General features: G+C 37.8%; 1 protein-coding gene across 1 annotated transcript in view; it reads right to left on the bottom strand.

Moving 5' to 3' along the window:
* The window catches only part of basp1 (brain abundant, membrane attached signal protein 1), a 62,207-nt gene extending 44,956 nt beyond the window's left edge, over positions 1-17,251 (bottom strand). The window contains exon 1 of the mRNA XM_038286157.1: positions 17,099-17,251. The gene's annotated coding sequence lies outside the window, so the exon portion shown is untranslated. The remainder of the gene's footprint in view (positions 1-17,098) is intronic.
* Between the last annotated feature and the right edge of the window lie 9,494 nt (positions 17,252-26,745).

Genomic DNA, 26,745 nt, shown 5'->3' with positions numbered 1-26,745 from the left:
ACACAAGCCTCTAAGACACTTAAACCCCAGATTCTAATGTTTTATATCATTCTTTTTAGCCTTTGGAGCCTTTATTTTCCTTAAGAATAAGACAAAAATTTTAAATATTTTGTCTGAGTAAAACAGTAACACCAAGACTGGCCTATTCTACTCTGATTAAAGCCCAGATAATTGCTTGGTTAATTGTTTTCTTGTTATTCGTGCTCCTGTTTTTATTTAATGTATATTAGTAGTATGTAAATAAATATTAATCAAACTTTGTTTCCTTTTGTTTTGGCAGTTTTTTAATGTTTTTTTTTTCCATTTTAAAGAGAAAATACCAACCAGAGCTTCACTCTGACTCACAGCTGTTTCTAACAAACAAACAAAATATTTTATTAATTCCCCCTTTCCCCGTTTATAAATAACTATAACTTTGTGTTTTTGTTTTAGTGGTGCCTGTGATGGCCAAACCCATGGCCACACTTTAAGTCTGGACTATACGTGCACCTTTACTTATTCAATCACTACACATACTTTAGTTTGCAATAAAACTTTATTCTTAGTTCAAATGCATGTGTTCTATTTGTAAGCGCGCACATTTAGTTCACTGTATTTGTTTGCACTCATTCATATTTCTTTCTGTTTTTGTCACTAATCTGTGCCTTACCTATGGTGCCTAGGAGTTTGGCCAGACAAAAGATGGCTGCCAGGGTTCGGATGTGCTAAATGTAGGAGGGGGAAATTGGCCTGTTCCATCAGCTGCAGCTTAAAGGGGAAAATTTGAATTTTCCTTTTCTAATTTTTTTGCATTTTTCACTTAGGATTTGTTTTGCGGTTGGTGTGTTTTCATTGTTCTAAGATATAGATTAGTTTTTTGCCAAACCCAACTGTACTGCCAATGTTTGTAATTTGTGGTTGTTTGTTTAGTTTGAATTACCCCTATTGTGTTAATGGTCTGATCAGCCAGTGTGTATATACAGGACTGTCTCAGAAAATTCTTTATTTTCTGTAATGCAATTAAAAATCATGAAATGTCATACATTCTGGATTCATTACAAATCAACTGAAATATCGCAAGCCTTTTATTGTTTTAATATCACTGATTATGGCTTACAGCTTAAGAAACCCAAATATCCCATCTCAAAATATTAGAATATCTTGAAAAAGTATACTAGTAGGCTATTCAACTAATCACTTGGATCGTCTAAATAACTCGAAACACCTGCAAGGGTTTCCTGAGCCTTGAAAAACACTCAGCTTGGTTCAGTAAACTAAATCACAAGTATGGGGAAGACTGCTGATCTGACTGCTGTCCAGAAGACCATCATTGACACCCTCCATCAGGAGGGTAAGACACAAAAAGAAATTTCTCAAAGAGCAGGCTGTTCACAGAGTGCAGTTTCAAAGCACATTCACAAAAAGTGTGTTGGAAGGGGGAAATGTGGCAGGGAATGCTGCACAACCAAGAGAGGTGACCGCAGCCTTAACAGCATTGTGAAGAAGAGCCGCTTCCAGAATTTGGGGGAGCTTCAAAGACAGTGGACTGAAGCTGGAGTCCAGGTATCAAAAGCCACTGTTCACAGACGTGTCCGGGAAATGGGCTACAATAGCCGTATTCCCATGGTCAAGCCACTTCTGAACTCAAGACAACGGAAGAAGCGTCTGACTTGGGCTATGGAAAAGAAGCACTGGACAGTTGCAGAGTGGTCCAAAGTCCTCTTTTCAGACGAAAGCAAGTTTTGTATGTCATTTGGTAGTCAAGGCGCCAGAGTCTGGAGAATGGCTGGAAAGGTGCAAAATCCAAGTTGCTTGAAATCCAGTGTGAAGTTCCCACAGTCAGCGATGGTTTGGGGAGCCATGTCAGCTGCTGGTGTTGGTCCACTGTGTTTCATCAAGTCCAGAGTAAATGCAGCTGTGTACCAAGAGATTTTAGAGCACTACATGCTTCCATCTGCTGAAAAGCTCTATGGAGATGATGATTTTATTTTCCAGCATGATCTGGCACCTGCCCACAGGGCCAAAACCACCAGTAACTGGTGTACTGACCATGGCATTACTGTCCTTGATTGGCCTGCCAATTCCCCTGACCTGAACCCCATAGAGAATTTGTGGGGTATTGTGAAGAAGAAGCTGAAAGACATCAGACCCAACAATGCAAATAAGCTAAAGGCCGCTATTGAAGCATCCTGGGCATCCATAAAACCTCAACAATGCCACAGGCTGATTGCCTCCATGCCACGCCGCATTGATGCAGTAATCTGTGCAAAAGGATTCCCAACCAAGTACGGAGTGCATTAATGGACATTTTCAAATGTTTGATTTTGTTTTGCTGTTATAATTTTTTTTTTTTTACTTGGTCTGAGGAAATATTCTAATATTTTGAGATAGGACTTTTGAGTTTTCTTCAGCTGTACTCCATAATCAACTATATTAAAACAATAAAAGGCTTGCGATATTTCAGTTGATTTGTAATGAATCCAGAATATATGACATTTCATGATTTTTAATTGCATTACAGAAAATAAAGAACTTTATCACAATATTCTAATTTTCTGAGACAGTCCTGAATACGCTTGTGTGTCATTTCTTTGTTAGGTCAGTTATGTTTGTTTATACAGCCAGTTAGTTTGGGCAAATTTTGCTTGAGTTAAATTTTCTCTTTTTGGTTGGCCTCTTTTATAACTTGAACCCATGTATTTTTTGTAAGTTTCTTTTTTGGGTTAAAAATAAAAAAATATATTTTTGTATTAATTCCTGTGACTCCCCATGCTTTTCATCTCTGTCCCTCACAGTGCCCAATCCTGACTGTCCAGGCTGACAGTCCATAATGTGTTTTAAAAAGAAAAATTATAAGCAGGAGAAGTCTGATTTCACAACAGTCAGCCATTTTAAAATTAAAGAACATCTGATGTGCTTTAAACATAGGGTTTAAACATTGAGCTTGTTTGACTGGCTGCTTTTTGCATTTAATAAAAGCTAAAGAGCTTTCAGTCAAACTCTGCTGGTTGTGAGCTGCTGTGCTACAGCTGAACAGATCAGGTACAGAAACAGTGTGAGAATTATCCTCCAGTGTTTATTTATCACCATGTAAATTCACTCTAATGTAAAGTCAATTCTCTCATCAATTTGTCCAGACAGACTGGGCCAGATTAGGATTTAAAGAGAACATTATTACTTGATTTGTTTACACATTATCTCAGCTTAATGGCTCAAGCAGATGAGAAACATTAATATCAGACTTTAATTTCCTTTTTATTTATTTATTTATTGTTTATTTATTGTTTATTTATTGTTTTGTCTGCGCTTTTATGAATGCCCCGTTTTTTATTAGGTGATCCCAAAGGAAGCCTCTACATGCAGCGTGTATGTTGAACATGTTAGATAGACATGAATAAAGTGTGCATCATAAGCGATGAAAGCTAAATGGAGTCTTAACTGCTGCTGCTGCTGCACAGAGTGGATATTTGAATCATTTCAATGACTCTCCTCTCATACTGTTGTCAAATCTGGCTCCATCTTCCTTTCCAACAGAGACTCCCGCCAATAATCCCTCTTTCTAACACAGCCTCAGATACCTGCTGAAGAGACAGAAGACTTAAGGATCTATTATACTTGATCTGTTTGTACTTCTGAAGAATTTCAGGACTCTTTCATCATCAGCGCTGCAGGGTTTAACTGAGAAGGTCCAACGGACCTAAAATACCGTCAGGACAGACCATCATGGCCAGATGTTTTTTGTGTTTCTCAGGTTTCAGATGTATCAGAGAGCATATTTTCCTACAATCATTTTCATAATAATATCCATTTTTCTCTCTGAAAATTAACTTTACAATATAAAGGTAACCTGCTTTTCTTTCTTGACTTGTTTTCAGGTTGTGGAGAGCAGCGGCTCCACCTTTGGGGAACCGACCATTGGTTTTAGAAGATCAGATCTGAGGGGTTTCAAATTTTAATCTTTCCTTGTAACTTTCATCCTATGATTGAAGCTTGATCATGTTTCAAAAAAGGAAACATCTCCCAGATTGCTGGAAGAATTTGCTCCTTATTTTTGGGAAGAAGCCCACTCCTTTGGATGGAAACAAACTTCGCCAGACTCCTTAACTTGAAGCTTTTGATGCATTTTTTGGTAAAAAATTATGTTTCACTATTTTCTTCATGGCTAATTACAAAACCCCAAAACATCAGAAGGTTTGTTTTGCAGTTCATGATTAACATCTTTTTAAAGTTTTACCCAAAGTCGTAGTTTAACCACCGGAGTAAAACATGAGTATAAATATGATGCATGAAGTCTTGATTAAGGAATGAGGTTTGTTTTCTCAGCTGTGTTTGCATTTTATCAATCATGTGCAGAGATTTCTGCATAAATGAAATACCTTCCCTTTTATGTCGCGTTTTAAGTGCGGACAGGAGTGCAGAGTTTACCTGAACTTGCTGAAGTCTGGATTGAAAATGTGTGGAACCTCTGTGCAAATGTTCAGAAAACTAACCCAGAAGAAACTAAAGTAATTACAGCCCTCAGCCCATAAAATGGATGATTAATGATTACTAGAGTTAGAGAAAATAGAACAACTCTACAGTGAATGCTGTAAGTCATATGTAGATCTGGACCCAACATTCAACCTAAAGCGGGCCGATGAGATTAGCCACATAAAATCCTAATCCTTAAAAGTAATCTGATAAAACAGAATACCACTTTGGCATTGATTCTACCTGTGGCATATTTTAAGTAAAAATACAATACAGATATAATTGGCTATCATTTAATTGTTGTTTATCCTCCTGGAGCTTAAACCTGCCCTCTTTTTCCATATAACAGCCATTTTTTATTGCATTTATAGATCAAATGAAAGTTTCAGAAAAAATAATTATATGAAAGAATCTGTTATTGGTGCTAAATATTTTATTAGCGCAGTTTCTGCATTTAAAGCAATTTTTGTTGAGCATTTAGTTCCTATGCTCCACTTATCTGGAACAAACTTCCAGAAAACTGTAAAAGTGCAGCCTGAGTTCCTTTAAATCAAGACTAATACACATTTGTTTAGGATTGCCTTCGACTGTTCTAGTTAAACAGTTCAACTGAAACATCGTTAGTTCAACTTTTTTATTTTCTTTAGTCCAACTGTTACTTGCTTTGATTCTGTTTTATCTTCCTGTATTTTAATCATGTAAAGCACTTTGCATTGTCTTTGTACTGAATTGTGCTATACAAATAAATTTGCCTTGCCTTGTCTTGCCTTTAAAACTCCCTTCTCAAGCCCACCTGAAAAAAGCAGATTCCCACTTCTCCATTCGGCACTACAGATGCTTTGTACCGACCCATTCATTTGAACCAGGTATGTTGGAGAAAGGATGCATCATAAAAAGCTGCAAGGTGGCACTGTAGCCCTGGGTGCTTTTCTGTAAATGAACCTTCTGTATGACACAGCGTCTAGTTTGATTCCCAGTCAACAAACCGACAAACATGAGAGCCTCTATGCATGATACGCAAACCTCTAATTGATGTCAGCATTAATCGCTGCTCCTGTTTATTTTCAGACTCCCAAACGATCCATTACATTTCCATCTTAAATGCACCCTAAGCAGCTCAAAGGGAGAGAAACACTGAAACGCTTCCTCGACTTTAATTACTTATGTTCTTCACTTCAGCTCTTTCGATTCCTTGATTACTTTCTGTATTTTCTTCCCTCTTTGTCACCTCCCCTGTGCGCTCTAATAGCTTTAGACAGACATTTTTATTGTCCTGAATTGGAGTAGTTTTGTTAACACCAAGCTAAACCTAATAACTGCTCTGGATCCAACAACACAAAACTTATTTTGAGAGAAAAAAAAAAGGTGTGAAATGCAACTCTGAGTAATCGTACAACCATGAAGAAATGTTGTAAACAGAATGGGCAGGGCAATATATGAAAGCAAATTTCTCTAATGGGTATAGAGGAAATGATAAGTCTAGTTACTGCTTATCCACTGGATGTAATCTGTCCATGTCAAGGAGGATCTGGCTTTCATTTGGCCAACAAAGCCACCGCGGGATTGTTCCAGAGAAGAAGATGCTCCCTTCACTTTCTCTTGCCGTCAGCTCGGCTTTAGGGGGTTTTATCTCTGCTGTCAATCAATAGTATTGCAGCTTTAAGCCCACCACTAGCTGCTCTTCTTTCCCAGTGTCCCACTCCATCCTCCATTCCATCTGTCTGCTCGGGTCCCTGAGGGCCCCGGGCTTTGAGCCGGAGCCAGACACAGTCCAACATCAATCAATATCTCTGCAGGGCTGTGCTGGCGAGCAGGCCGGGACCAAATGATCGTTTCTTCTGAGGAACTTCTGGGAATGGAATGATGTTTTCTGATGAAATCGACTTTTGGTTGCTCTCCATGTTTTAGCTCATTAACTACAAATTAAAAACACGTTTAGAAGATTAAACCAGTCCTTACTTTCTTTTTCCTTTTTTTTCTACTCTGAAAGTGTTTAATGATTTCAGTCAGGAAAAGAAAAGAAAAAAGTGAGCCGAGATCTCCTAAACGCATGAAGGATCCATCAGACTAATTAAGGATTATCTTGCTAATCGATCAATCTATTGATTAGTTTTTCCATTAATATGGAAATCTGATTAATAATAAGATAGCAAAAGGTTCCAAAAAGAAGATATTTTACAGAATTAAACCTTTCAACTTGAGGAGTGCTGAGTAGAGGATAGACAGACCAGAAAGTTTTTTTCTATTAATCTTAATTGCATATATATATATATATATATATATATATATATATATATATATATATATATATATATATATATATATATATATATATATATATATATATATATATATATATATATATATATATATATATACATAAATAAAATGTTTTAGAGTTGCCAGAGACTCTGGTTAATGATTAATCGATTACTAAATCAGTTGGCGATTATCTCAATAATCGATTAATCCAATGAATCGTTTCAGCCCTATAACAGAGTATCTGTGTCTGCTCTGAAATGGCTCAATCAGATCTAATGGCAGCAATTGTGCCCACTGGGGTCAGCAGATGAGGAGTAGAGCAGGTGAGACCGCTGCATGTCAGGCAGTGATGGTGGATAGTGGACTCGCCTTCCAATATAAATCTCCTCATTTTGGTTCAACTTTCAGGCTGATGAAGACATTAAAATCACCAATAAGGAGAAAGAAACAAGCTTTATGAAAACTCACATCCTGCTCAGGATGCAGAGATCCCTTTCCACTATGAAAGCACAAAAATGCTCAGGTATTGCTCATGGTGTGCTGCAGGGCATACAGACAACCTTTCATCACTTGTTTTATTCTTAACTGCTTTTCTACATCATTTCCAGCATAACTTTAGTTTTTCTTTTCTTTTATTTTAAGCACTTCTTGACCAAAGCTTCTCTTATCTCTTATGGTCCATTTTCTGGATAGATGGCTGCTCCTGTCTTTGGGATAAATAAAGACTTTACATTTGAGGCAAAGCTGTTTATTCGTTGGTTCATCTACATTCATGATCTTGAGACAAAAACATGTGCTACAACTGCTGGGGTCATCAGACCTTGTCTCTTAAATTCAGTGTTTTTTTTTGGCCGCAGTCCACAGATTAGAATTTAGATTTAAGACCCTAAATGATTCACATTTTTTTGTAAAAGAAAGCATAAAAAAACTACAGTGGAAAATAGGTTTTTATTTCTAACTGCAACTTCATTATGATTTCAGAAATTAAAATAAAGAAAATATATATTTTTTTCAAGTGGAGGATGAATACATTTTCTTGAAAACTTAATTTATATGAAAAATATATTTAAAAAAAAAAGCAAAAAATGTCTAAGCTAATTACAAAAAATATCTATAATTATATGTTGTGGTGACTTTGTGTGTCATTATTTATCTAAAGCAATCAAAGGGAATATTCTATTAAAAAAAAAATCAAACACTGCTAAAGCCCTAATTTGTTAATATATGCAATATTATATTATATTAGCTTGTTCTTTCTCATCTTTAAGCCGCGATTAAGGGTTTTGTGGAATAAACATCTGTGTCTCCAGACCATCAGCCTGCAAGACATTTGACTCTAAACCGTGCAAATACAAATTATGAAATGGAAAGCTCCAAGATTTTTGTCTACATGTGCTGCAGAGTTCACGTTTGGAGGCATTTTATTAGACTTGAGATTAATTAAAAGGTAAGAAAATGACCTTTCCTGTGGATAAATTCTGTCCAGAGTCTGAGGCCATGGAGATCAAAGCAACAGCTGCTTTCTGGAGACTTTTCACAGATATTCATGATTGCAAACAAAGATGCGAGTAGCCTGCACCTGGAATCATCAGCGAAATGCTTATGCAAATCATGCATGAAGACGAAGCAAGCAAGATTACCTCTCACACCATAATGCAGCCCTGAGCTCAGGAGGAAGAGATGAGCATAAAAAGAGCTCATTCTGAAGACTGCTGCTGCCCACGCACAGCCGAGACGTAACACTCTGCAGTAAATTACAGCCATGGTGCACAAGTGGCTGGTTATTAAAACCCTGTATTCAAAGCTTTAACAGGCTGAAGCCTTCCTAACATGGATTTTTTTATGCTTCAAATTGGTGACCACTACTTAAAGCTTCGTCTCTGAACAGAATAATATTGTTACTACACACGAAAAAAAAAATGATTTTGGAGGTACATTCTATAAAGATCAAAGGTTTTAAAGTTTCATCGAATCAAAAGGTTAAAGGTGCAAGAATTCAGCCAAAAGCCTAAAAACCTGAAGTGCTGAATGACACCGATTAGCCATCGTGTTAGAGCATCAAAAGCTTTTAAAGGGGAGGATAGCCTGCTGTTCTCTGCTTTACCAATAGATGTCACTCCCTCTTACATAGGCAAATTTAAAGGGACATATTAGTGTTTGTAAAGTGATGTTAACAGAATTTGCTCTGAGCAATCAATATCTTACATTCAGTAAACGACAACCTGTATTTATATTCCTACTATGTTTTGCAAAATTGGACATTTGATGAACTGTTGTTGATAGGGTCTCTGCCTGGCTCTATGTAAAAATTGTAAATGTTAATCCCATACATACATATGAGGTATTTTTGTAATAAATCTGCATATGCTCTTAAATTGTGTCAACGCCTACATTTTATTTCCTTAAGGCTTAAAAATGAAAAAAAAAAATGTCCACAGCTGTGAAATCAATCGCTTCCCCCGTAAACACAAAATATTCCATTTTATGTTCATATTTTCAAGCTTCTCTTTAGTTTTTTTTTTTTTTTTCCGATTTTTATGTTTGCTTATTTATGTCTTTAGGTCTGTGTGTTATTATGTGCATCCTGAGCCAAGCTTCCTGACAACATAGTATTACCGATCCATATAGGCATGAAAAATTCTTGAGTCTTGATTGCTGTCAACTTGCAGTCTGGTAAAAAAAAAATTTGTGTGTATATATATATATATATATATATATATATATATATATATATATATATATATATATATATATATATATATATATATATATATATATATATATATCCTCCACTGGCTGGTGTACACAGATATTCACTTCCTGTCTCTTTGCACAAACCAGACACTCAGTTTGAACCCCATCCTGTCACCAGTGCATCTACAGCTCACATCCAGATACTGGTGGAGTGAAATTAGACGTGGCAGGTGTCCACTGTCCCCAGCCACAACAGAGACACAGCCAGAGTGAGGCAAAGCGGGCAGACCTGGAGTCAGCAGCACTGGGTGGGAGGCCAGACGAGGACATGGGACAAAGTCGACACTAAACTCCAGATAACCCCTCCCAAAAAGCCAGAGGGGTTCAGAGCCAAGACGTACATCATCCAGCACCACAGAGCAGGCCTGGATTCACTGAGGAAGAAGGGCAAATGGTGTCTGGATGGACTCTAATGGCTCATTCTGGCATTACTGGTTTTATAGCTGTGCAGGGAGATAAGCTCCTTTAAACACAGCATAGTTGATGGGCTTCAGATCTGAAGATAACTGTTTAAAGGCAGATTTAGTCAGGTTTATGCACCATATCCGTAGGAATAAAAACATAATGAGAAAATGTCATTAAAATGTAAGCCACTCTTTATTCAACATTAAAACCTATTTTTTAACATGCCAAGGTGATTGCAGATCTTTTAATATAACCACATGTTTAACTATGATTTAATACTAATAATTCAATTTACTGAATTTTTAATTTTTATGAACTATTCTATAAGTAACCCTAACTTTATCAGTAATAGCATCGTAAATTAGAAATATTCAAATTAAATATTAATTTAAGATTTTAATTTCAGTTCAGCCTTCTGATAAAATACATGAATTACTTTGCTAACTTATTTTTACAAAGTAAGAAATAGCAGAAAACTGTCAAAATATGCATTTCAATCTTGAAAGCTTTTATAAAATGTTTGTATAAAATTTTACAGTAGAGCTGACTAAATATAAGGAGATTTTTGATGATTAGATCGACGTTACAAAGACAGAAGTCCTTATAGGGGATCCATTAACCTTTAAATAACTGTAAGGTAAACCAGCACCCCCTGACTGTCTCCCACCATTCACACATCACTGAGTAGTTCTGACAGCCCCCCTGACTGTGGCTCAGACTCGGGGAGGGAAGGAATCCAGTTCAGAGATCTTCTTGTAATTTTGCTTCCTTCCTGTGTCTCTCAGTGGTTGATGGGAGCTGACAGAACTGGGACTGCAACACTGATGCGAGGAGGCCGAGCACCTACGAGTCTAAACTCTGTTGTTCCCTCTCATTATTTTCAGACTCCGTCTACGCGCCGTTTGAGATTCGCACAAAGAGCAGCGAGTGGCGGCAACGTCACCGAGGCCTGGCAGCTCTTCATCTTTATGCGTGAAAAAAGACACAAACCAAAAAAAAAAGCAGAGACGCCGTTCATCAGTCAGACTGGGAAATTAAAATGGGCTTGCAGCTTGTGGAAATGCTTCTTTTAACACGCTCCATTTTAGACAAGAAAACAGAGACTTGCTTCCTTATAGTGTTGTTGCTGCAGCTTGTGTGTTTCGTTCAACTTTTAGTCTCCTGACTGAGCCTAATTGGGACATGGTCTGTAAGTTTAGCAAGGCTTAAACTCTAATCTTGTTTTGATGTAATATTCTTTTATCGAGATAATCCAACCTGAACTGTACTGTAGATATCTCAACATCAGACATAATTTAGAGGATTAATTCTGTATGCTATCCCAATTTAGACAAATATACATTTTGTCTGCCTTTAGCCCCGAGTACATCCCCTTTAGATATCTATATTAAGGCTAAGAGACAAAAACTAAAAATTATTTATCTAACCACTTGAACGCAGTCTTGAAGGCTGGTGTACAGACAGGGAGATGGATATCACGTTAGCACAGATGCTCCTGGGGTACTGAGCTCTTTGGTATGAAGGTGCAAGTCCATGGTCGTTCAGTTCTCAGGGATTCCCTATGACCTAACCAGAGTGTCCCCCAGGGGTGTAAATCACACCTATCATGGTGATTCGATTCAGTATCGATTTCCTGACCCAACGATTCGATTATTTTCGATACTGAGGAATACACCACGATACAGTTTGATTGTTTGTTTTTTTTGTTATGTTTTTTACCTTACTGGCTAAACAATGTTTCAAAATTTTAAATACATCATTGAAAGCTGTAATATTGTTATGAATTTTATTAAAGAAAAAACAGCAAATAACAAAAATAGCAAAGTTGTTCCAGGAGCAAATGGATACAATTATGAAACCATGAATCAATACTTGCGGACGTGTCGATGCATCGGATCGCCAGCTGTTGGATCGATGCATTGATATAAAACGATTATTAATTACAGCTCTAGTGTCCCCTCTCTTTAACCTATGACAACCCCACATCGAAAACAAACTTAAAGGCACCAAACACTGCAAAACCAAAGGATGACAATATAAAGAAGAAGGTTGTGACTGTTAGTATCTTGGAGAATGATGCTCCTGTTTCGCCACCAAAGGATCAGAGAACCTTCTTAGGATGCGTAGTATCATAAACTCTTTGACATTCCTGAATGTTTTCTATTCAATCAAAACACCATTTAATTGACTTAAAGGGTTTAAATAATTTCACTGGTGTAATAAAAGTGTCCCCCACTCTATAGATAAAGTCTGCATGTTTGTCGCTGTTAAAATTAGATCTGCTGCTCACCACCATGAGAGTCTGAGATCATTTGTCACAATTAAAGGAAATGAAAATTATTCATAATGCCTATCCAGCTTTGTAGCTTTTCTATTAAATTGAATAAATTAGCAATTCAATGACACTCATTTGAGTCATACACAACCTAATCTTTAATGCCAACCCTCTTGATTTATGCACATTGACATGAAGATGTCTAATAAATCTTTGTGTCCACACCATTTAAACCCCCATTTTAATTTAAACCAGAGAAATAGCTCATTTTGTTTGCATTTTGTCCTTCAAACAAAATGGCTGCTATACTATAGATTCTTAGTTCCATCTGTACAAGTGAGTCAGAAAATACCTGCAGTTAATTATTAAGTCCTGCACAGACTATAAGAGAAACGTCTGCTCCACTCCTGGCTTTTCACATCTGTTGTTCAACATGTCTAAAGGGTCACATATTAAAAGTAAATCACTCGCAGGTTGTATTTCTAAAAAAATTTCCCCTAATCTTTAAGCAGGAGTGTTTATTTCTCTGAAAATGCTCCTTCGGGCATTAACAGGTGCCAGTGTCCTTGGCATGATAAAAATGAGATTTGATTGGTTATCAAAATCTCATAAGTATGCGAGTGTTGCCACCGTCTGGTCAGCTCTTAGGAAGAAATCAGTCCGCTCCACAGAGAAGAGCACAGGCAGCCGGATTGTCCCTTTATCTGCCCTCGCCCACTGATTAAACATCCACCAGGACAACTGAGTGGATTTGGGATTCAACACAGAGCAAAGCCGAGATTCAGCCGAGCTCATCCATTGCGACCCCACAGGGGTACATATCAGATAATGTTGTCGCTTTTGGTACGAGCTGTAATTTCCTGGAAGACGAGGCACGATGTGACAGATGGTGCTCTCGGTGAAAGACCTGCCGAGGACGAGGACATGATGCATCGCCATCAAACTGTTGGAGGGGATGGGATGGACACGGCGGGGAGCTGAATTAATTCTGCTGCACTTTTGCTTAAGAAACACCAACTGCAGGACATGTCAAAGATAAAGCTAAAGGCCTAAAGCTCAGAGATCATTAAAAAAAGTCAGATTAGTGTTTATTCAAAAGCCAAACAGTTGTTTGGATGATTAAATGTCTGTGTACTACTTTCTTTGAAAGGCAATCCTTTATCTTTCAATGTACTTGCTTCAAAGACACTGTGCTATTATCAATGCTATTAAAGGACTTAGGCAGCGTTAACTTTTTTTTCCTCTTTTTTTTTTAACTATGGTACTAATGCTTTTTCTTCATCAAAATCATGCCCAAAAGTAATACTATGCTTGATTTATGCATGTCTATTTAAATTATGCGAATTCAGCTCTTTGAGGCGCCCACCACTATTTTATAATGAAAAATTATAAGCCCCTCCCCTCGAGGAAGCCATTTCCTTGACTGCGCCAATCCTGCCAACTAAACAACACCCCCACTTTCTACAATCAGTGAGAGGTTATCTGAGGCAGCTGATCATTTCTGCTCAAAGTTAACAACATGGTTGTTGTAGCAGTTAATCTGCACAGTGACAGCAACACAAGGCAATTAGATTACATGAACTTGAAATAAGACAATGCAATTTTCTCATTTTAATTTAAATTCTCTTGTTCCATTGGCAAAGTGTCTCACTTACCTCCTAAATTCCAGGAAAAATGCACTTATTCAAAGAAAAAACTACTTATTTAGATTTACATTTTTTGCACTGTAAGCTCAGGAGCACCTAGAACACACAACCGGACAATGATCCTGCGCACCATGAGGTCTATCTTTGAATCTCTAAATAGAACAATAAAATTTTAAATGGAAACCCATTAAAATGTTTTTACATAACATTAAATTGAATGGTTGAAAAACTTCAGATATTGTGATTTTTTTTTAACAATACTCTGAAAGGAATTGTCCAAAGTTCTTCTACTGTAGGTTTATTTCAGACTCACTGTCAGTAATTAATATTCATAGCCATTTCTACTATGAATGGGTGCACAACCTGTAACCATCACAGAATCTGCCATACGTTTGCTTTCTTTTCCATTGCAAATAGAAGCCATTGTAGTTGATGCAGTAATTTCTATCAGCTGAGCTGCGGCATGGCAGAGAGCTTTCCCTCCCTCATCTGTCAGAGATAGGGTGGGGTCTAATTTTGAATGACGATGGAGTAAAGTTCATCAATTTCTAAAAAAAAGATGATATAGACAGGAAGTCAGTGATGGGGTAAGTAAGGTGGATCAGCCGCATTTCAAAATAAGAGTGGACCTGTCTTAATGCATTAAAAGATCATACACACATTCAGTGTGGCTTGCTGTAAGGCATTTTTCGAGAGGAATGATGGAGTGCACATGTATTTAGTGCATTTTTCTCTGTGTCTGATTATCTGAATCTAAATCATTAAAGTACAGATAGATATGTAAGAAGGTGAAAAGTTCTTTACAGCTCTGGATGAAATATTTCTATTCATGCCTGACAGTTTAAATTCAACAATATTTATGGTGCATGAAGTCATTTATGGAAACTGGAAAATAAATCCCCTTTGGATGTCAACAGAAAGCAAAGTAACAACAAAACTTGTTGAAAAGAGGAAACTTTGGAGAACCTGATTCTTCCATTTGTCACACAGCACCAGTCATCTTTGAACCCTCCTCTGCTCTTTGATTGCACTTCAGCTTTAACAGCACCAAAATAAACATTGAAAAAAAAGTTTACAGTCTTTTAATACACAGTCATGCTTCCTCAAACAGGAAATTGAAACCTTAGAGTTCCTCATTCCTGACCGGCCGATGTGCAGCAGTGAGACTAAAACATTAAGGCTACATGCAGCCCAAAGCCATATCGGGTTTAAGAAAGTCAACTGTGATAAGAGCATTAAACACAGTAAACACTTCATATTTCTGCCTTGGTGCTGCTGCAAATTGCTTTAGCAAGAATTAAACAACAGGCTGTGAAGAGTGGTCAGTTTCCAAGAAATTCACAAAGGAAGGAAGGAGATTGAGCAAGAACAGTGGAGGTCGAGCTCCGATCTTATCACTCAGCTGAGCTTACAGGAGCAGAGAGCAGCAGCTTAAAGAAGCCGTTCAGACTGCAGAAGCATGCGCGTGCACAGCTTTTAACAAGAAACGCAGCACAAATTAAAACATGCCTTCAGGTTGTATAAGTAAGCAGATACAGGTAGAAATGTTGGCATGGCAGGCGTCGCGCACATCTTCTCAGTCATACAGATGTGTTTTCTGGATCAGCTGCATAGATTTGTGTTGCCTACTTCTGCACATGGCCTCAAAAGTAAATACAAACATGTTAGCGAAGTATCACGGCGGCGTGTCTGCTCGCCTGACTCGGAGGTCACCTTATTAGCTAAAATAATATACTGATAGCAGTGTTAGGCACGGCTAGTGCTGAAATACTGCAGGTAGTGATCAAATATTATTGGTCGGCCCAAAATATATCTTCAGTTAAATTTAAAAAAGTCAAGCGAAAAGAAAATTTCATTAAAACTTAATAAATCAATACTTAATATAAAGTAAAAAAAAAAATTTGATTATTGAAAATGGCTAACAAATTAAAATAAAAACAATTTAAAATACAGTATATTTAAAAGATGAATATTTACAAGTTATATAAAAAAATTATTAGCCAAATTTTAATTCAGATAAGCATGAAATCAAAAGAAATTGGAAAAAATGCAGTTAAAATAAAATAAAATGGATGTATTTAGGATTTTTATTGAAATGGATCTGACTAAATTTGGAATTCATAGATGGAATTCTGGTTGCATTCATAGAGTTGGTCAATTTTCCACTGTTGGATTTTATTGAAGCAGTTTGTGTGCATGAAGAAGCGCATCTCCCTGAGCAGGTAACGGTTGTCTATAGAAGAGCGGCTCAGTTCACACACTAATCGCAAATCAAATTCTTTATATTTAGATACCATGCAGAGGCTCGTTTTAGAACAAGTCCTTCAAACACCACATTAACGTTTCTTTTCCGCAATAACAGCGAACCGAACAAAAAAAAAGGGAGAAAAGCATCCTCCTCCTCCTCCTCCTTCTCTCGATCCTGATTTACAGGCAAGGTGGCGCGTCTCCCATCCACACCCTGCCCCTAGTGCGCATGCGTGCCGCGGCAAACAAAGGACCAGGCAATTAACAGGAAAGGAAGGCTGATAAAGTTTGACTGTGTGCAGAAATAACTGGTGAGGAGACGCAGCAACAACTGCGGAAACATTTGAAATGCATGGATGTGAGGAGGTGGATGGGGGGAAGAAGACTCAGGTGCCCCAACCATCTCCATCCCACCCCCCACCTCCCCCTCTTCTTCCATCCTCCCCCCCCCCCCGTCTCTTCCCAGAGCAATAAAAAAAGGAATGTGGCATCAATAATTCATAGGAATCGTGACATAACGCGATTACGGACGCAGAGTGAGAGAAACATGTAGACAAGACACTGATGACGGGCTTTATTTCTGGGTGGAAATCCAGACAGCATCCACCTCCTAATCTAATTTCAGCAACCTAAGGAATTATAATCTGTGGAACAATAAAGAACTTTAATTCAATAAATCAATTTTTTTTAAAGCAGCATAAATGGAGCGCGTGGAGGCGCATTCCCATCAATAAAAGTAGAAAAATCCACAATCGGTGTCTAGGCGCGTTACTTCAGACCGACACACCCCTTTTTCTAGGCGCGTGCACATTTAGGAAATTTTAAACTCAATGTTTGAAATTTCAGAAACATTTCCAGATATTTTCTCTGACTTTATGTCATCACATCTCATGCATCTATTGTCTGACATGCTTCCATGAAAGAAGCGCACTGTGCGTCTTCCTCATCAGAAGGACACGTGAAAAAAACATGACAAAAGCTTAAAAATACAGTAGACCCATGTAGGATCTTCCTTATGGGGACATAATCACGACCATGAAGCAACATCCGAGCTTCTTACCGTGTGCACTGAAGTTCTGACGCTCCCTCTGCGCTCCTCGCAGTCTCTGTTTGCGGCTCTCCCTGCGCGCTCGGCGGCTTGTGCCTGCTTCACCGTTCGGCTCTCCTCCGCTGCGCGCACTCGGATCCCGATTGTACGTGCACGCGCGGCAAACTGTGCAGCAGCACAATCAAAAAAAATTTACCACATGAGGAAGTGGAATCTATATAAATCTTTGTACTGATGTTGTAAGGCTTTGGGGTTTTAATTTCATAAAAGTTATGTTGGCAAAATGGTCGAAGCGGTCAAACTGACCTAATGATGTGAATGTATTTTACTCAGTGTGAACATAATTCTCATGATCAAGATAAGGACTTGATTTTTAAATCTGTTAACAGAAAAGGAAGAGTTTTTTCCTGCTGTTTTCTGATGTGTGCAGATTATTTTTTTCTGGCGCAAATATTCACTAAGGCGCTGAAGAGCTCATTGGGAATGCGCATTTTTTTTTCGTGCAGGTTTTACTAAACTCAATTCATCTGGTCTCCCTCGGTTTTATTGAATTCGAGCGCCACCAGCAGGTGGTCGCATCCTTGCCATCCTGGAACCTGTTGGACTGCTGGATGCACTTGTTGATGCCGTCAGAGTTTACGATGAAGATAACTGTGTCCAATGAGCCTATTTAACTTGAAATAAACCCTTTTTGGAGGATTGTCTGTTATGCATTTAATCACAACGTGTTGCTCCAAATGAATTTAATCCTTTATGATGCAAATTTGCCATGGCACATTTTTACTTTTTGACATGCTGTAGAGCCATTTTTAAGAGCATTTCAATATGAAAGACATCATTACAACCCTTAAGTTACTAATTTATCTAAAATAAGTCTATTTTAACTAAGTAAATTCTTAAGATGTGGAATTAATCAACAGAAAAATGAGAAATCATTTAGAATCCAACTTTTCTAACCACCCATGACCCATTTGAGAAAAAAAAAAACATATTTACAAAATGAAATGTAATGAAATCTTTGAAGTTAACCCGACAAATAAAAAACACACTGTAAGGTTCAGAAGACAATGTTCAAACAATAAAAAGTGTTATGAACAACAAAAAATATCATCTGTTTTTTCCTATATTTTATAACCGATAAACACAAATTGAGATAATATTCTTTATCAAGATACAAAAGCGGAAGACAAAAAAATGACAGGAACAACCTGAGCCTATCTATGATAAATCATTTAACATACAGGAACTTCAGACACTGAGTAAAGATTAGTTCTCGATCTGATCTGAGGAGCAGTTATTGAACGTATGACATTTTCTGCCCACTATCACTCACAGAGGGATTTTACACCCCTCACACATGAACAGAGTTCATTTCCAAAACACCCTGCATTTAATTCATCCTGATGTGCCAACAGGCCTCTGCTACTTGTTGTCTGCTCCTGAAAGTCTGGTGGGTCATCAGCAGCTGCTGATCCAGTCGGCCACACAGCTCCTTGTGAAAACAGGTAGCTGTTTATTACAGCATTGTCCACCAAGTCACAAAGGGATTTAGCATTTTACAGATCAACCACCTGTTTTTTCTACATGAAGAAAATGATCAAATTATCTGGTCAAAAACATCGATTCCCCCCAAAACACTTATAGTCCTTCATAGACGGCTCCTTCTTTTTCCTATCCCTCTCTGCAAATGACTGGGTGCTTCACGAAGCAGTCAGTCTATTCTTCCTCCTCGACATGTCACAAGAAGTGTTAGATGTTTTAATATCAACAATAATATAGTAAAATCCTTTCATATCTACATTATCAATGTTTTGAAACTAAGACAAATCATATATATATATATATATATAAATATACTGTGCATGTGTGGATCTTGTCCTGTGCATGTGTGGATGAGTTTGTGAATACTGAGACCCTTCTAGCTCCATAGTGACACGATGGAAACGTTCTTTTCTACTTCACCACTCTCTCCATGTGGGCCCTGCTGTTTGACAGCACCCCAGATCTATCAAGTAGCAGGTGAGAGTGGAGTGGTGACAGCCATCAGTTTGCAAAGGTGTACCATGTAGATCCAACACCATCGCTACGGACACCGCGTTAGGTCTGAATGCATCTTGACAAGCCTCTAATCTTTGGTTATGCAACCCTTTCCTGGCTGATGAAAGTCAATGACTGTCAGAGAATTAATGGTTCTTGGAGTGAACCGAAGTGTAGACAGAGGAACCATGGTGAAAAGTTTTAATAAGTGAATTTACAAGCTTCGAGCCAAGTATGATATTTCAGAAACAGACAAAGAAACTGTGACAGGCTTGGTGGTGACTAAAAAAACCTGTGAGGACTGAATGAAACAGACCTGTTAGAGTAGGCTATTGTCTGCTGCAGCTGGAAACTAATAAAGCAGGTGGAATGGATGAGGATGATTAGGAAGCAGGAGCAGAGAGTGGAGCACAAACATGGAGCTAAATGGAGCTGTAAGGTCAAAATCTACTAAAGAAAACTGACTCAAGGTAAAAATGAACACATGAAAAACTGGAAAACCATGAGCATAGAAAGAATCCAACGATAATATCAAGGAACAGAGAACTGTTTAGGGCTTGGCCATGGAAATTCAAAAAATGGTGACTTGCACTCAAAAAAATTTTCAATGTCTGTAGATTACTTTCTAACACACGGCCTGGTTGGTTTGGATGATGATTTGATCATACAGAGACCTAACAGCCCTTATTAAAGGGCCTGGTACTCCATACTTCCGGAGTACCCCCCACAGGCTCCCCCGAGGGACATGGTCGAATGCCTTCTCCAGATCCACAAAACACATGTAGACTGGTTGGGCAAACTCCCATGCACCCTCCAACATCCTGCTGAGGGTGTGGAGTTGATCCAGTGTTCCATGACCAGGACAAAAACCACACTGCTCCTCTTGAATCCAAGATTCAACTATCCGAGAGACCCTTCTTTCTGGAACCCAGAAATAGATCTCACCAGGGAGGCTTAAGATTGTGATTCCTCTGTAGAGCAGACTGCAGCGTGTCATCCGGTCTGCAGAGAAGGTGATTGGCTGCAATCTCTCCAGGAGTTGCACGCCTCCAGGACTCTGAGGCGTGCAGGGAAGATTGTGGCTGATCCCTCACACCCCAGTCACAGATTATTTCAGTCACTTCCCTCTGGCAGGAGGCTGCGGTCCATCATGACCAGAACCTCCCGTCACAAAAACAGTTTTTTCCCATGCTACTGGCCTTATCAACAAGGCCAAGAGCCGCCCGTGGACAATGTTTCTCTCCCCCATTCAGGATTTCTGCGTTACATTAACGCACAGTCTACTGTGTGTATATAGCTTCTGTGTATATATATATTCTATCTTATTTTGTTTTTTGTCTGCACCAACAACACAAAGTCAAATCCCTTGTAAGTGCAAACCTACTTGGCAATAAACTGGATTCTGATTCCGATTCTTTAGTTGGAACACACCCTCCGGTCCCTTTCTTAAATAGAGGGACAGGTTGGTACGAAGACCTCCTTAATCCCTTAAATTAAAACCATAATTTTAAATTGACCTAATTAAGATTTTGCTTTCTGTCGGTAAAAAGAGTTTGGATTTGAGTATCATTTTGAACAGGGGAAAAAATGCAAACATTAAAGCTGTTCTAGTTGCTTTAATCACTGCTCTGTCTGTAGTAGCTAATCTTGGACGCTAGGTGGTAGTGTTTGCAAAGAACTAAAGCTTTCAGTCAGCTCTGTTTCAGTTGACTTTTCAAAGCACCTCCAGTGTTGGCTGTTAATTTTTAACTCAGTAGTTTTGTCTCACACAGATTTATATCTGTGATATAAGATATAAACACAGAGAAAGAGAAAACATCTGAAATCCTCTAAAGTACTAACTGTATTTAGGACAGAGACTTAGTGCTCTAAAATGTATGTACAGTGAGGACCGGATCATTCAGTTCAGGTCTGTTTGTTCTGGAAGGTACAGGTCATACATTTACCCACTGACACACCAGATCCCACAGTCTGTCTAACTCCAAACACTCTGACGGCTCCAATCAGGCTCAGCTGTGTTTATCTTAAAGGGTCAGTTCACCCAAACAAACCTTTAGCAGGAAGTTAAGCAGATTCACCTTGAGAAAGAAAAGTGGGAGACCTCCAGTCAGAGAAAGAATGAGTTGAGTTAAACCTCTCACCCCTGGAGCCCCTGGAGCCCCTGGAACTCTGTTGATTTCTGTTACATTTATCTCCCCATGACTGATGTAACAGGGGAAAAATTCTGACCTGAAAGGGACATCGACAAACAGCTAAAGTTGGTGCTGTCGATTCCCAGCTTTAAGTAAAAGAAACGCTTTTAAAGAAATAAACAAATATAGCTATTACCCATTCTAAAATGTTTGTTTTTGTTTCAAACTATAATCACCAATATCTTATAAGCAGTTGTAAAACTAGAGTCAAATGATAAAGGTGTTTAATTCATTTTGTTTGTGCAATGTATACATTTGAGTTTGGATAGTTATGTGCCACTAAGAATTGGTTAATAACTTGGCTTTGTAAGAGTAACCAAATAAAACATCAATCCACCTTCTACAAGTTGGCCATCAATGTCTGGGTGGGCTGGAGCCTCCCCCAGCAGACTTTGGGTGAAAGGTGGGGTACAGGTGACCAGTCCATCACAGGGCAAGACATAGACACACAACCTTTTGGGACAATTTAAAGATACAAATCAACCTTGCTTTCAGAAAACCAGAGAAATACATACTATAATTCTCTAAATGAAGTATTATAAGATGATAAACTGTAGCTCCTACTTTTAGAGCATAAAATTAAGAGCCACAATTTCATAACTGATTAGATAGGGAAGCAGAAATGCTGAAATAGGGGCCCTATTGACACACAGTTGGAGCTGTGTTTTTAGTCAGTTTTTAGACCATAAATACATCAAAGAATCCCTTCTTTATTAATTTTTTTGTTTTACAGTTTGCATTTTTAAAATCAACTATTTGTGCAATTATTTTTAACTATTCCATATTGTGTTTCTGAAAAAAAGTATTTTTCTTTGCGGACAAAAATACATATTAAGACAATAAAAGACCTGAAATATTTCAGTTAGTGTGCAATGAATCTAAAATATATGAATGTTTAAGTTTTATCGTTACATTATGGAAAATAATTAACTTTATCACAATATGCAAATAGTTTGAGAAGGACCTGTATTATGATCATGAAAATTGGTTATGAACCCACTTTTAACATCTGTAGTGTGTGATTTGGATCCTTATTCTAGCTGGAAGTTCTGTTGTTCTGGTTGCTTTATGTGATTATTATTGTACAACAGCATGTAGGGACATTTAAGACCAAGTGGTTTAGTGTTGAGCAATCTTTACAAAAAAAATCCAGCAGCAGTCGGAGCCCAAGCTAACAGGGAACTGTCATCTGGTAGGGTCTTACTTCCTGTGCCTTCTCCTCAGCATCAGATGGATTTACTCCACTTCCACACCTTTGATGAACAAGATAAGGAGCTTGTTGTTACCACACAGTAAGCTGAGGAACGTGTTGATGTAAAATGTGGCCTGAGGCTGAAGGAAGAAGCATTTTAAAGCAGCTTTGAAGCGTTCGGTTTAGTTGATGTGGTGAGGACCAGTCATGACAAACTACAGGAAGCTCCATCATTTAGGAGTTAATTATACAGCACAGATTGTTCTGAATGGTTTTCACAATACAGAGAAAAAACTTATCCATTGAACTTAACAGCTTGCATTACTTTTGCTTTTTAATATGTTAAGAATTAATCTAAATGCAGCCTTGTGTTTGTGCAAAGAATCTTCTACTTTAATGGGGAAAGCTCTATTTTATTTTAGAGCTGTAACTCAAGGGTAAAGTCATGCTAGAATAACAAGTCTTAAAACTTTTATTGTAGCAAAATAACTTTGATCCAAATTACAGGAACCTGAACAAAGCCAGGATAAAGTCAGAGTTGTGATTCATTCATAGTCTATTTTTTGCATTTTTTTTCTGCTGCAGAAAAGCCCAGAATTGCAGCATATTTGAATTCTTTCTGATTAACTAATCCATCCTGCTTCTGTTTCTGTAAGATTCTGATAAACATCCATGTTTTGAGTCAGAAAGAAAGGGTTTATGGGAAGGACTTTATCTCTTGTCCAACAGTATTGTCTTATTTCAATGTATCTCTTTACAAACAGAGTAGTTTATGTTATATGTGTTATTTATTTGAAATAGATCAGGTTTCTGCAAGCTACAAAAAAACTGATTTGACTTCACATGTTTTGAATTTCTTCCTTTTTGTCCTTCCACTCCTCGTTCATTGACGGGTCCTTCAGCTGCTTCAAGGAGTCTTTAAGGAGAATTTGGGGCTTTTTAGAAGGACCTTCGACTCTTTCAAGAGGTTTTCAGCTTATTGGAGAAGATTAAGAGTAACAAACATTAGTCTAACGAAAGCAGAATGAATTCCAGTAAGATTATAAGTTATAAAACCTGAAACTAAATAATCCTTCAACATTAAAGAAGCTAATTATCGTTATTAAAAAACATCTTTATTGTTTGGATCAGCCACTCCACAGACAAAGGGAATGCTGATTGGACTTGAGGAAAATGCCAGTCGTCTGAGGATTAATAAAGCTGATGCACTTGTAGGAGCTTGTTGCAGAGCTCAGGACGTGGGTGCATCACCCTTTTCATCAAATACCCCACTTCTAAGGGATTTTTTCCATGTAGCTTTGGCGACTGGAGGGGTTGGGGCAAACAGACCCGGAACTCTTAGTGAGCTGGAGAGAAAACAATGGGTAGGGATAAGGAGCAAAGAAGAGAAGATTTTAACCTTTCTTTTTGTTGATCATAAAATGAATTTAAGATCAAACAGATTTGAATTTTAAAGGAAATCTATGCACAGCAGTTTTCATACATCTAGAGGTTCCCACTATCAACTGTATCTCACAGCCCCATGAAAGCTTCGGTCGGCCCTGCTAAACAGAACAGCACAAATGGGGGAAAGTGGGAGAATAAATAAATATTCTACTAAACAGTGTCCTAATATGTTCTAATAAACCGATCATTCACACATCTAAAATAAAACCACTGTGGTTTTGTCAGTGCTGCTGCACAGTCTCCTATTTTCTATGCTAAAAGTAATGAACTAAACTAGAATGCAGTTTATTTTCTGTATAATGCTGTGTTTCAATGTGGTTTCAACTATAATAGCAATGTTCAAACAAACCTTTAGTACAAAAACAGCAAAGAAACCAGATTTGTTATTAAGTTATTTTTAAGTTACTTATTTAAATAACGCAAATGAAATGTTTCTAAATACCAGGTAGAAAATAAAATAAGATGTAAAGTTGAATATCTAGCTCCTTAATGTAAGCAACTATATGTAAAAGCTCTATTAAAGACATAAACCTCTCTAACTCTAATCACTCCTTTAAACCTGTGCTTCACAGCGCCTCTGTTTGCAAAGTCAATGATGACATCATTGTGAGGGAGTTGGTTGCTGAATTTTTTCATCATACTACTGGATCATTCCTTTGTCATGGAAGGTTTCAGGTCATTCTTTATAAATGTGAGTTTGGAAAAGCTTTGCTCTGCAAATGCAAAGGTCTCAGGAAGAGAGCAGATCACCATCGAAGCTACCCAGCGATTCAGGTAGAACTCGGGTCTCATTTTTAGCTGAGTGAGGAGAAGAGGTCCTCTGATGCTACAGAACATCTTACTATGGTAATTGACCCAGTATACTTAACCTGGTCGGGACAAGATTGGAACCAACCAAGGTCAAGCTAGGCGTCTTCTTTGTTGAATCCAGGACCAGGGGGATCAGACCGTTACAGAAAGGCGATTATCAACATCGCCATTTGGCCCAAATGCATGGTGCCATCAGAAATGCCAACAAGTTATAAGCTACACAACACAAAATTTATTTTATGCAATGTGATATATATAATAGTCACAATTTTCTTTTTAACTTTGGCAAACAGATCGGCATTAGCTGAATTTATAAATGAAATATATAAATATAATATATTTCTGAAAAGAACCTTGGAAGGACTGAGGGAGTGACTGTGCATCCCGCTTCTTATGAGATCAAAATAACCCTTTCTTGTCACCTGACACATATCTGCATTAACGTTACTAATTTCTGAAGAAACATACATTTCCTTAAACACTTGAACTGGACCTCAGGTCTCCCACAGAACAACTCCAATCATTCCTTAACTGTTTAGGGCCGCTTCCCTAGTCTTTGTTACATTACTTTTTTTTGTTTGCTTGTTTTTGCGGCTGCAATTCAATTAATATAAGTATATGAATACAATTTTTTTTACGTAAAAATCTAGTCCAGATTCCAAGTGTATGTATATTTTTGTTGCTTTCTTGAAATAAAGACAGTGTGATTTATCAGAGTTAACATTTTGGATGAGCTTTTTGTACTTTGTTTTCACCTGTATTCTCACTGCTGGTTTAATTAGGATAGCTAAATCTGTGGAAGAAGTCTTAGCTTCTTGGATTACAATATGCTGCCTTTATTTTAGGCCAAGCAAGATTCTTGCTGACTAAGATTTTTTTTATTGAAGGCTGTGTGGGACTAAAGTTACGATTAAGCTCTCCATGCTGGATTAAATGGAATATTTAACAAAATTTTCCTACAATCATTTACATTTTCTGAGCTCTTTTACCTTTTTACCAATAAAATACAGAACACATTCACTTTTCCCATGGTCCACTGCGGTCTGCTGATGTGAGAGACAATACTGATTAGTTGAACCTGTCCTGAATTAGTGCCATTTACCAAACATTTGTCATTTTAGTGAAACCCAATGATGGGGACTTAACATGCTGTATCTAAGTTGAGTCAGAATTTGGCATCTAAGTCTGACTTTTCTGACTGAGTTTCATGAAATATCACTAGTGTGTCAATCTCACCCTATTAATTAATCTATTAAAGAATGAGTATCGATTTCTACTTGATTAAAGGTATATTGACACAAAAAAATAAAAAACTATATCATGAAATTGTGTGTTTTTGTTACAGTTTATTCATAGAGGAACCATTGCATACGCAAAACAAACAAAACTAAACATTTACTTTGGGCCCCAGTGCCCCTAGTTGCCCATAATAAGTTGCTTAGTTCCCTTATACGTTAGGCTAAACCAGCATTAAATCTAAACCCAAACAGGGACTTTTATTCTAAATAAAATCAAACATTAAGCATTTATCCAAGTGTCTTTGATTCTATTCTTCAATCTTGTTATTGTGAACTATTTTTTTTTCCTAATAAAACATCCAACTTATCTTGTGCCTACCAATAGTGCACCTTAATGAGATAAGTGTTCTACAAATGGGCCTAAACAGTGAGACATACCAAACAATTCATCAGTAAGCAGCAGTGCAGGATGAAACATGCAGCAGCTAAGTGGAGGAGCATCACTCAAGAGAGGGATCTGTCTGTCACTCTAAATCACCACCTACATGTCAAAGCACCAAAAATCCTACACACAAAGGGTTGAGAGAGGAGGTGGAGCAGCAATCAGCCTAATGAGGGACTGACAAAAGGTGGGCGGAGCTCCCTGCTGCATCTAACTACAGCCTGACCCTGAATCCTCATGAGGAAAGGGGTCAAGGCTGTGATCATCTAGTGCTGTCTAAACTCTGTCGGTGACTGCTAATT

The sequence above is a fragment of the Cyprinodon tularosa genome, unplaced genomic scaffold (assembly GCF_016077235.1).
Source record: "Cyprinodon tularosa strain WSP-4 unplaced genomic scaffold, ASM1607723v1 ctg221, whole genome shotgun sequence".
NCBI lineage: Eukaryota > Metazoa > Chordata > Actinopteri > Cyprinodontiformes > Cyprinodontidae > Cyprinodon > Cyprinodon tularosa.
This window is presented reverse-complemented; position numbering and strand designations above follow the sequence as displayed.